At 40.6% G+C, this 9,315-nt stretch overlaps 1 protein-coding gene across 1 annotated transcript in view; it reads left to right on the top strand.

The window, feature by feature from the left end:
- TMEM117 (transmembrane protein 117) overlaps nucleotides 1–9,315 on the top strand; it is a 496,249-nt gene that overhangs the window by 12,236 nt on the left and 474,698 nt on the right. The window lies entirely within an intron of this gene.

The raw sequence follows: 9,315 nt of genomic DNA, 5'->3' as shown, positions 1-9,315 counted from the left end.
ATAGGCAGAGGGGAAGCACACTCCATGCACTGGGAGCCCGATGTGGGATTCGATCCCGGGTCTCCAGGATCACGCCCTGGGCCAAAGGCAGGCGCTAAACCGCTGCGCCACCCAGGGATCCCCTCTTCTTACATTTTGTGTCATGGGAACAATAGTACAATGAATCCCAGAAAAGAGATTATTCAAAAGTCATTAAAATAATTATATTCGATCATATGTATTCAATAATGCTTAAATAAAGCTTTTGTTGAGACGGACAGGCACTACACAAGACTCTCATTTCTTAACGAGAAAACATTTTATTTGCTGTGACAAGGTGCCCAAATAAAACTTTACATTTCTCCCTCCCTTTCAGCTAGGTGTTTCCATGTAATTAAGTTCTAGCCAATGAGATGGAAAAGTTTTTGGGTGATTCTTCTGAAAGGCTCCTTATGCCAGGCCACAGAGCTGCTGAGGAGACTCCTGTTTTTCTATTAGAATGAAGTTACGATGGTTGGAGTTCCGGCTGCTGTCTTGGCCCTCAGCCAGCCTTGATGGTAAAAGCTACAGGATAGTGGAAAAAAAGAGACAGGAAGGAACCTTGGTCTGTGTTGACTGTGGCTCTCCTATCCCAGACATGGCAGGCCTACCTCCAGGCTTGCTTTCCGTTCAAGAAAAATAACTTCCATCCTATTTAAGCCACTATTATTTCCAGTCTCTGCTACTAACAGCCAAATATATTTCATAAGAGAGACATTTCACTCACCAAAACTGTTATGTATAAATACTCCTTATTACACAGTTCTTTAGAAGAGAGAGAGAGAGAGCTTGGATAGCAGGTTTGTAAAATGAGAGATGTGTTCTCCAAATTCATTTGGTTCTTGAATTTTGGATAGCAATTACTGATAATTTGGACACATGTAGGTTTAAAGGTGAAATGACAGTAAGTTGATATTATACGTTTCCTGTGCATAACAAGATAGACAGTGGCAAAGTCACATTTTATTTTTTTTCAAGGATTTTAAAATTTTATTTTATTTATTCATGAGAGACACACACACACACAGAGAGAGAGAGAGAGAGAGGCAGAGACACAGACACAGGCAGAGGAAGAAGCAGGCTCCATGCAGGGAGCCTGATGCGGGACTTGATCCCAGGTCTCCAGGATCACGCCCTGGGCTGAAGGCAGCGCCAAACCATCGAGCCACCCAGGCTGCCCGCAAAGTTACATTTTAATACCAGTGATGCGCACCCTGGATTTATTATAGTAAGTGGAAAGTGAAGATATACCAATGAGAGAAGGAGCAAATTCTTACTTTTGGGCTATTCAATTATTAGATTGGCAAAGGTGTCACAAGTTACTCAAATTCATTTCTACCTCCCAGCCCATCACTTGCCCTTGCACTTGGCACTTCTGATCAATCTTATTAAGCCAGTTGACTTTGATCCTATGACTACACTGGAGTCTCTCCTTAAGAAAAAGTCGATCGAGTCTGTCACTATGGGGTCCCAGATCCAATTCCATTTGGCTTCACTATAGAATTCCTCTGCTGGGAAGGCACTGACTCAAGTGTCCATCCCACTTGCCCTCATAGTATACCCTTACCAGCCTTCCGATGATGGCAGGGGCTCTTTCATTCAGGTTTTCTGAACTGGTTTTCCTTTTTAACATTCACATCCTGATCCATCTCTCTCACTTTTTTTCTTTTCTCTGAAATAACCTCACAGCTTAGGTCTTCACGCTTAAGCCATATGGTATGGCCAGCCCGCTTGGGTCTCAACATCCTGTTTCTCTTGTCAGGGTTCATTTCACTTCGACCAAAGAAGTTCATTCCAAAGCCCTCACTCATTGGCTATTGTTTTCTCCTGAATCATTCTTCAGGATAGCACAGGCCCGGTTAAATCACAGCTCACTTTCCCTGGCTGTAGATTTGGTAAACTCCTATCCACTCTAACCATGATTCTCTTTGTTTTGAAAGATTGTTTTTCCTCCTTCCCTGCCTCTGTCCCTTCCTACTTTTCTCCTTTCCTTCCTTCCTTCCTTCCTTCCTTCCTTCCTTCCTTCCTTCCTTCCTTCCTTCCTTCCTTCCTTCCTTCCTTTCTTCCTTCTTTCCTTCCTCGCACCACCATGGTCAGTGCCCTGATACTTTCCTTGTAACTGTAGTTTATCAACGGTAAAGTGGAGCAGAGGGGAGAGATCCCCAGTGGATTCTCAGGTATATTCTTTTTGTTGTAACACATCTCAGATGTTTATTATGGGGCTAGAGTAAGTGTGCAAAAGGATACAGATCTTTCTGTTCTGTAGCTCAAGTCTGGAGTTGAAGTACACTTGAGATAATGGGTAATGTTAATGAGAAAAATACAGCTCAAGGTGAGGCAAATTACATTCTTAAGAATTTAAAGTCTGCCTGTGTGTGTGGGAGGCTGTATTTCCCAGAGGGAAAAGCTCCAGGTTTTAACTCTCTCCCATGACTGCCTCCCTATGTGATGCTGAATGCAAGACGGTAAAAGGGTAAAGAAAGGATGGTAGCAGGAGGGGCGTCTTGAAGCAACCCTATTAGCCCAGACCTATTGTGCGTACTTTTGTATCTCCACTGGGTTGTCTCTTTCAGTTCCTCTCACTGCCATCCTTCTAACGTTATAGTTATTCCGTGATTTTTCTCTGGCATCTCTGGATGGTGTCTCACCCCATCCTGCTGGTGCTGGGCCCTCCTTTCTGGAAGGCACCTTTTCTTCCTCCTACCACAACTCACTTGTCCAGGCTCTCACTCGTTCAGACCACTTGCAGGTAACTGGAAACCAATCTGGTAAACTAATTCACAGCAAGGTGTTCATTCATGGACTTGTCAAATATTTATTGAGTCCTTCAGCTCCTGGGTTAGGTGTGAATGACTGACCAAGGCCACTTGGCTGCATTATCAACACGAGGTGTGTGCAACCTTGGTATTTAGGGTCAAAACAGTTCTGGGTTTGAATCTTGCCCTGTCACTTGCCCTTTGGATATCATCCTGGAAATATTTCTTAGTCCTTCTGGAAGTATCAGTTTCCTCAGTCTGTCAAATGAGGGCAATAATACTGCAGTGTTTTGGGTCTTTAACAATAATTATATACAGTGGCTAGCTCCTAGAAGATGTTAAATTAATAGTGACTATTATATTGTTGGGATCTTTAATGCTTTAATTGGCAATTTGTAAATTGCCAATGCCTGAATGATTAATAATTTTAAGTCTGATGCCTGGTGGTGTGGGACAATGAGGGAGTCCAAGGAGGTCTATCATTTCTGATACCAGAATACCCAAGCTTCCACTGTCTGAGGAACCGAAGCAGAGCAAAACTGCTGAAGACACGGGAAGAGATGTTATGAGGATGCACGAAGGCATGTTTTCAAATCAGGCAGCCCGGCTATAAAATGCCAGGAAACGGCTCCAGCAGATCATTAGTGTAAAAGTAGGTCACTTGTTTGGAGTCGAGGTGTCAGGTAGCAGACGAGGTGAAGAGCCCAGAGCCATAAACAGTAAAAGGCTGTGAAAATCGCTGCAGCGGTGGTAAAGCAAAGGGCCTTCCCACCCGCGCTGGTGGTGCAGGTGTCTGCCGGCCACACTTGCACCCAGGCAGCAGCACGGCACTGTCAGTCCCTGGCCTCGGTGTCTCAAGCACACAGGACAGTGATAAATCAAGGGCCCCATAACTGCTTATGTCTGAAGGCAAGAGGGCAGCAGGAGAGAAAGTGAGGATAAAGCTGTCTGTGGATTTTGTTTGGCACCTGAATGTGTGTGGTGCTTTCCCAAATTTATGGCTTCGGATTCTAATGTGTCACATTTCAGCAAGCCTACATGAAACATCTCTTTGCTTCACCTTTTCTTGGGCATCGAAGAGACATTCTACGACTACAGGATGTTTTTGTGTCATAAGGATGTTTTAGGGGCACCTGGGTGGCTCAATGGTTGAGCATCTGCCTTTGGGTCAGGTTGTGATCCCGGGGTCCTGGGATCGAGTTCCCCCATCAGGCTCTGCACAGGGAGCCTGCTTCTCCCTCTGCCTGTGTCCCTGCATCTCTCTGTGTGTCTCTCATTAAACAAAAAGAAAAAAAAACAATTAAAAAAATAACTGATTTTGTGTGCAAGCCATCAGGGACTGTTTGCTCAAAGCCTGGGGCTACCATTTCAGGTACATTTGAGCAGTTATCTGTGGTGGTCAGCTTGGAGGGAAGGAGAGGTAGACAAAATGCTGTTGGACTGGGAAGGCTGGGAAGGACAGAGGCCCATGGTGTCTGTTCTGCTCCATCGTGCTCCATGTCACCCCACTCCTCCCCACCCCACACTCCTTTGCCTTTATTTATACTCATCTCCTGTCCACTACCTTTACCAGCCTAAAACTCTATAGAGATGGTTGAGATAAAAGAGCAGTTGAGAGAGCAGGGGTTTTGGTAAACCCTGGATATGGAAACTACTTGCAAGGAAAGAAAAAAAACTTTGCCATCAGATGCCAGTGTTTCCCTTCAGTGATCTGATTTAAGCAGAATCTGCCAAATTTCTTAGGCCTCTGAAATTAACTGCACTTTGATTATTACCTTTTTAAAAAAGTAACTTCTCCATCACGGACTACATATTCTTTAGAGTGCTACATTAATGTTGTCAAGGTTACTGAAAATAAACTACCTGAGATTCAAATTATGGTGTGATGCTAGCATTATTTCCTCTGACATCTGATATAGATTAGTTTTATGCAAAATGGTATAATTAAAATTTCAGGCCACCCAAAGTCCATGATGAGCTTAGAATAAATTGAAGTTATTTGGAGAGTAGGAGCTATGAAAGAACATGGAAATGTCCTCCTGCCCTAGCTCGTTCAGCCGTTGAGGAACATATTGGATTCTGGATTCTGCAGCATCTGAGCAGATAAAGGATCTTTCAAAAGCCCACATTTAAAGGAATATAAGTACTGGTTCTTATGTGCTCCTTTTTAATAAGAATAAATGATGGGCTTGAAGAAAAATTCTTATAATTTTCAATTGTTAGGAAAAACACTTTGGGCAGAAAATGTGCCTTTTCATCTACTCTTGGAAAAGTAATCTTCCCGGATCTCAATCAAAGGCATTGACCTCATCTGAAAAGATAACAAGCCGGTTAGGGAATATATTACTGCTTGTAAGAGTTATGTTTAGAGGTGTAATGGCTGAATACAAAGATTCTCCTTGGGAGAAGAATGAGGAGTTAGGAGATTCTCCTTGTGTATGATTTCGAAGAAAGCATACATTTATGTATTTCCATTTGGTGTCTTGACTTGACAAAAGGAAAATTTGAATTTATGGCTTTAAATGGCTGGAATACTGGAATGAGCTTAGGATTTTTATAAATTTAGATAGCAACTAAGAAAGTCTTCCACTACTTCTGAAAGCAGTGAAAACTATTTAAATATTTTAGAGTCGACTTACAAGGAACTATATCATTCTTTTGGCTTTTTTTTTAAACCACTTTGGGATGCTGGGTGCCTCAGTGGTTGAGTGTCTACCTTCAGCCCAGGTCGTGATCCTGCGGTCCTGCAATCGAGTCCCACATCGGGCTCCCTCCATGGAACCTGCTTCTCCCTCTGCCTATGTCTCTGCCTCTCTCTGTCTCTCATGAATAAATAAATAAAATTTAAAAAAAATAATAAAAATTAAAAAGCCACTTTTTATTTTTCAGACTATAAATTATGTTAACATATCAGCACAATTGTCATAAAGTATTTCTGAAGGGTCACTCTTCTTTGAAGGGACTCAGTTGTTCACATTGGTCTATTCCACTCGGTGGCAATGCAGAATAAATAAAAATACAATTTTTTTTTCTAAGCTCAGGCTGAGACTGTGAATTAGTTTTTTATTCCCCACTAGCATAAAGTTTACTTCTATCAGCTGCATTAATGCAAGCATAAGAATTTTATTCTTCAGAGAGATTAGTTTCATGAACTAAATTTAGAGCCACTTAGTTTATCTCGTGAGTGATGGTGCTATTTTGAAAAACAGGATTGCAAGAAGACTCTACATCTGCTTTGGACTTATCTTGCTTGAAAATGTGTACTTAGCTATAGAACAGGTATATACTTGCACTTACTTAGTGGCCTGAAAATATTGGGACAAAGGTTTCTCTTTTCAAGGATGCCTCTCTGATGAGTTTGTAGAATCTTAAGTGCACCCTCACTATGTTACTGGGAAAAAAAAAAAAGGATGTGGAGATTTTTTTTCTAATGCACTCTCAAACTTGAAGATAAAGCTATACAAATAGATTCTCACTTTTATCCATGTATGTATGATTGTTTTTTTTTTTTTAAGATTGTATTTATCTATTCATGAGAGACAGAGAGAGAGAGGCAGAGACACAGGCAGAGGGAGAAGCAGTCTCCCTGCAGAAAGCATGATGTGGGACTCCATCCCAGGACCGTGGGATCACACCCTGAGCCAAAGGCAGATGGCCAACCTCTGAGCCACCCAGGCATCCTGTATGATTGGTTCTAAGTGTTTACGTGAATAAAATTTCCTATGGGGAATAGAAAGTACATAAAAGGAGACACCTGGGTGGCTCAGATGGTTAAGTGTCTGCCTTGGGCTCAGATCAAGATATCAGGGTCCTGGGATTAAGCCCCATGTCAGGCTCCCTGCTTAGCAGGGAAGTCTGCTTTTTCCTCTGCCCTCAAACCCCTGCTCATGTGGTCTCACCTCTCTCTCAAATCACTAAAATCTTTTTTTTTTACATTTTTATATAGTATTTTTAAAATTTTATTATTATTATTTTTAATAAATGTATTTAAAATCTTTTTTTAAGTACATAAAAGTAAGTGCTAACAATTATTTTCATTTGATTTGTTGGAAAATAAACTTTTAAACAAACGTTTGTTTTCTAATTTACAAGTGATCTGCACTTCTACTTCCTTACCCACCCACTGTAGCTTTCTTCTCTTACTTTTTAATTTTGTACCTGTTTTCCTAAATCTTAACATTTTAATATCCTTCTTAGGGTCTCAGTTCAAATTTTGATATCTCTTTTAATGGAGTGAGAAATAGAGATTACAGGAGTTTGTATGTCCATAATATTTTAAAGAAGCTGCATATCTTCATAACACCTCTCCACCTATTATTTATTTCCATCACTTTCTTTTTCCTTCCTTGTCATTTGTGCTCTCAACTGGAAATAACTCTCAGCATCACATCACTCTAGCAAAGCTGACAGGGTTTCCATAACTCTCTGTGATGTGCTGCATAAATTGAGAGCACAGGGTTAACACGAAGCCAGACATGGAATTGTTTGGAGAGAGGCAACATGAGGTCACATGTACGGATTGAGTCACTAACTACGTGGGAGGAGAAGAGCTTGTTGAACACGTAGTTTGATTGTTGACCTAATAAATCGCTTTCTATGGAATGGTGTAGACACAGTCTGTGCCAAGCTTTTACTTGCTTTCTTGTTCCTTAGTTTTGCTAAAGAAGAAAGAAAAGAGAGAGTGGGGGGGAGGGGGCTCTGGCTGTTGCTGAGTCAATTTATTGCAGGTTTTTATGATTTTCGATTCTAAAGCTTGATTGGTGGTAGGCTCTGTAAGATGAACTTCCCTATCTTGTTTCTCAGATTAGTATTGCATTCCCCTTATGATATTTCAGAAGGGGAGTCTGACCCAACAGCATTGATTTTCTTAATTACCATAGTCATGACTGGGTGGTTAAACTGAAATATGCATCATTACAGCACGGAACTTTATAGGCTGATGCTGAATTCTAGAAAGAGTTGTAATGCCATCCTAATCATTTTGTGGTCTTTTCCTATATGGAAAAGATCTAAGCTTATATTTCCCAGATAAAGGCTGTTGAATAAATATGGTAAAATAAAATTAGAAGAAGAAAAAAATAGAAAAAGAAAACCTATGATTATCCACTGTGTAATTTTCAGATGTTCTAGCTCTCTAGTTCTCACCAGCATGTAATTAAAGGTGTATTTTCCAAATGGAATCAAGACATTGCTGTAGAAAAATATGAAGCAAGCATTCTTTATTCTGCAGAGATGCAATTTCATACATCTCACCCACTGTATTGTCTTCATAATCATAAGAGAGCAGGAGAAAGAGCCCTGCTCACTCAAAAATATAAGACAAATTTGTCTCGAACGCACAGAGACAAATGAGTTAAGTCTTCACCAAACTTGTCTCTCTATAAAAAGTACAAAGGCACAAAATGAATAAAATTTGCATTCATTACTACTTGATATAAACTATTTAGAACCATAAAATTTTAGAGATTAAATAGACTTATTTTTGTGTGTGTTCAATAATGTTATTTTTCACATGAAGAAATGTTGTGCCTTAGTTAAAATACACAGAGGTACATTCAGTGAGACTTAGGTGCCCAACGGGAAGTCATAAAATCTTGAATATAGTTTTATAACCACAAATGCGTGGATCTCCTGAAGTTTACAGTATCGCATTAGAGCCCTGAAGTTACAGGGATTAGTGAACGCATCAAAGATGATACAGATTGGCAGTGGCAGGGCTGACAAAAACTCACCCTTCTTGATTCCCATTTTAATTCTTTTTTTTTTTTTAAAGATTTTATTTATTCATGAGAGACACAGAGAGAGACAGAGACATAGGCAGAGGGAGAGGCAGATGCCCTATGGGGAGCCCGATGTGGGACTCAATCCCAGGACCCTGGGATCACGACCTGAACCAAAGGCAAATGCTCAACCACTGAGCCACCCAGGTGCCCCCTTTTCTTTATACTTCAAATGAGATAATTTTCAAGGTTCCTGAATTATTAAATCATTGCGTTTCTTAAGTGGGGAAATGGAGGGATTTGGACCCCTTCTAGAAAGACAAATTTTTATGGTATTTTATTTTATTTTGCACATTCCTAGAGTGTCAGCCATAAGAGCATAGAGCACCACATAGGGTGAGCTAGATGTGGGTGTGGCCATATGGATGTAGGCCTATGCTTCTGATTATCTTTTTCATGGGCACAACTATAAAGAAGTCAAAGCTGATGGACTTCAATGCATTTTTATAAACTTGAGGAGATGTAGCCTCTTCTGGGTATGAAATTGATATTCAGTATTTTGAACTTCTCTATGGGCACCCAAAATTCAGTCCCTGTTGCTTATGTGTATATTTGCTAAAGCACAAATGTGGGTTGGCTTCTATGAAACACCAGCTTCAGGAAAATACTTAGCTTTGTGTGAGCCCAGATAACCACCCAACACCCATATCTAAATAAGGTTTTTCTCTCTCTTTCTTTCTTTCTTTCTTTCTTTCTTTCTTTCTTTCTTCCTTCCTTCCTTCCTTCCTTCCTTCCTTCCTTCCTTCCTTCCTTTCTCTTTC

The sequence above is a fragment of the Canis lupus genome, chromosome 25, assembly GCF_048164855.1.
Source record: "Canis lupus baileyi chromosome 25, mCanLup2.hap1, whole genome shotgun sequence".
Lineage (NCBI taxonomy): Eukaryota > Metazoa > Chordata > Mammalia > Carnivora > Canidae > Canis > Canis lupus.
The sequence above is the reverse complement of the archived record's forward strand: the minus strand, read 5'-3'. Positions and strand labels throughout refer to the sequence as shown.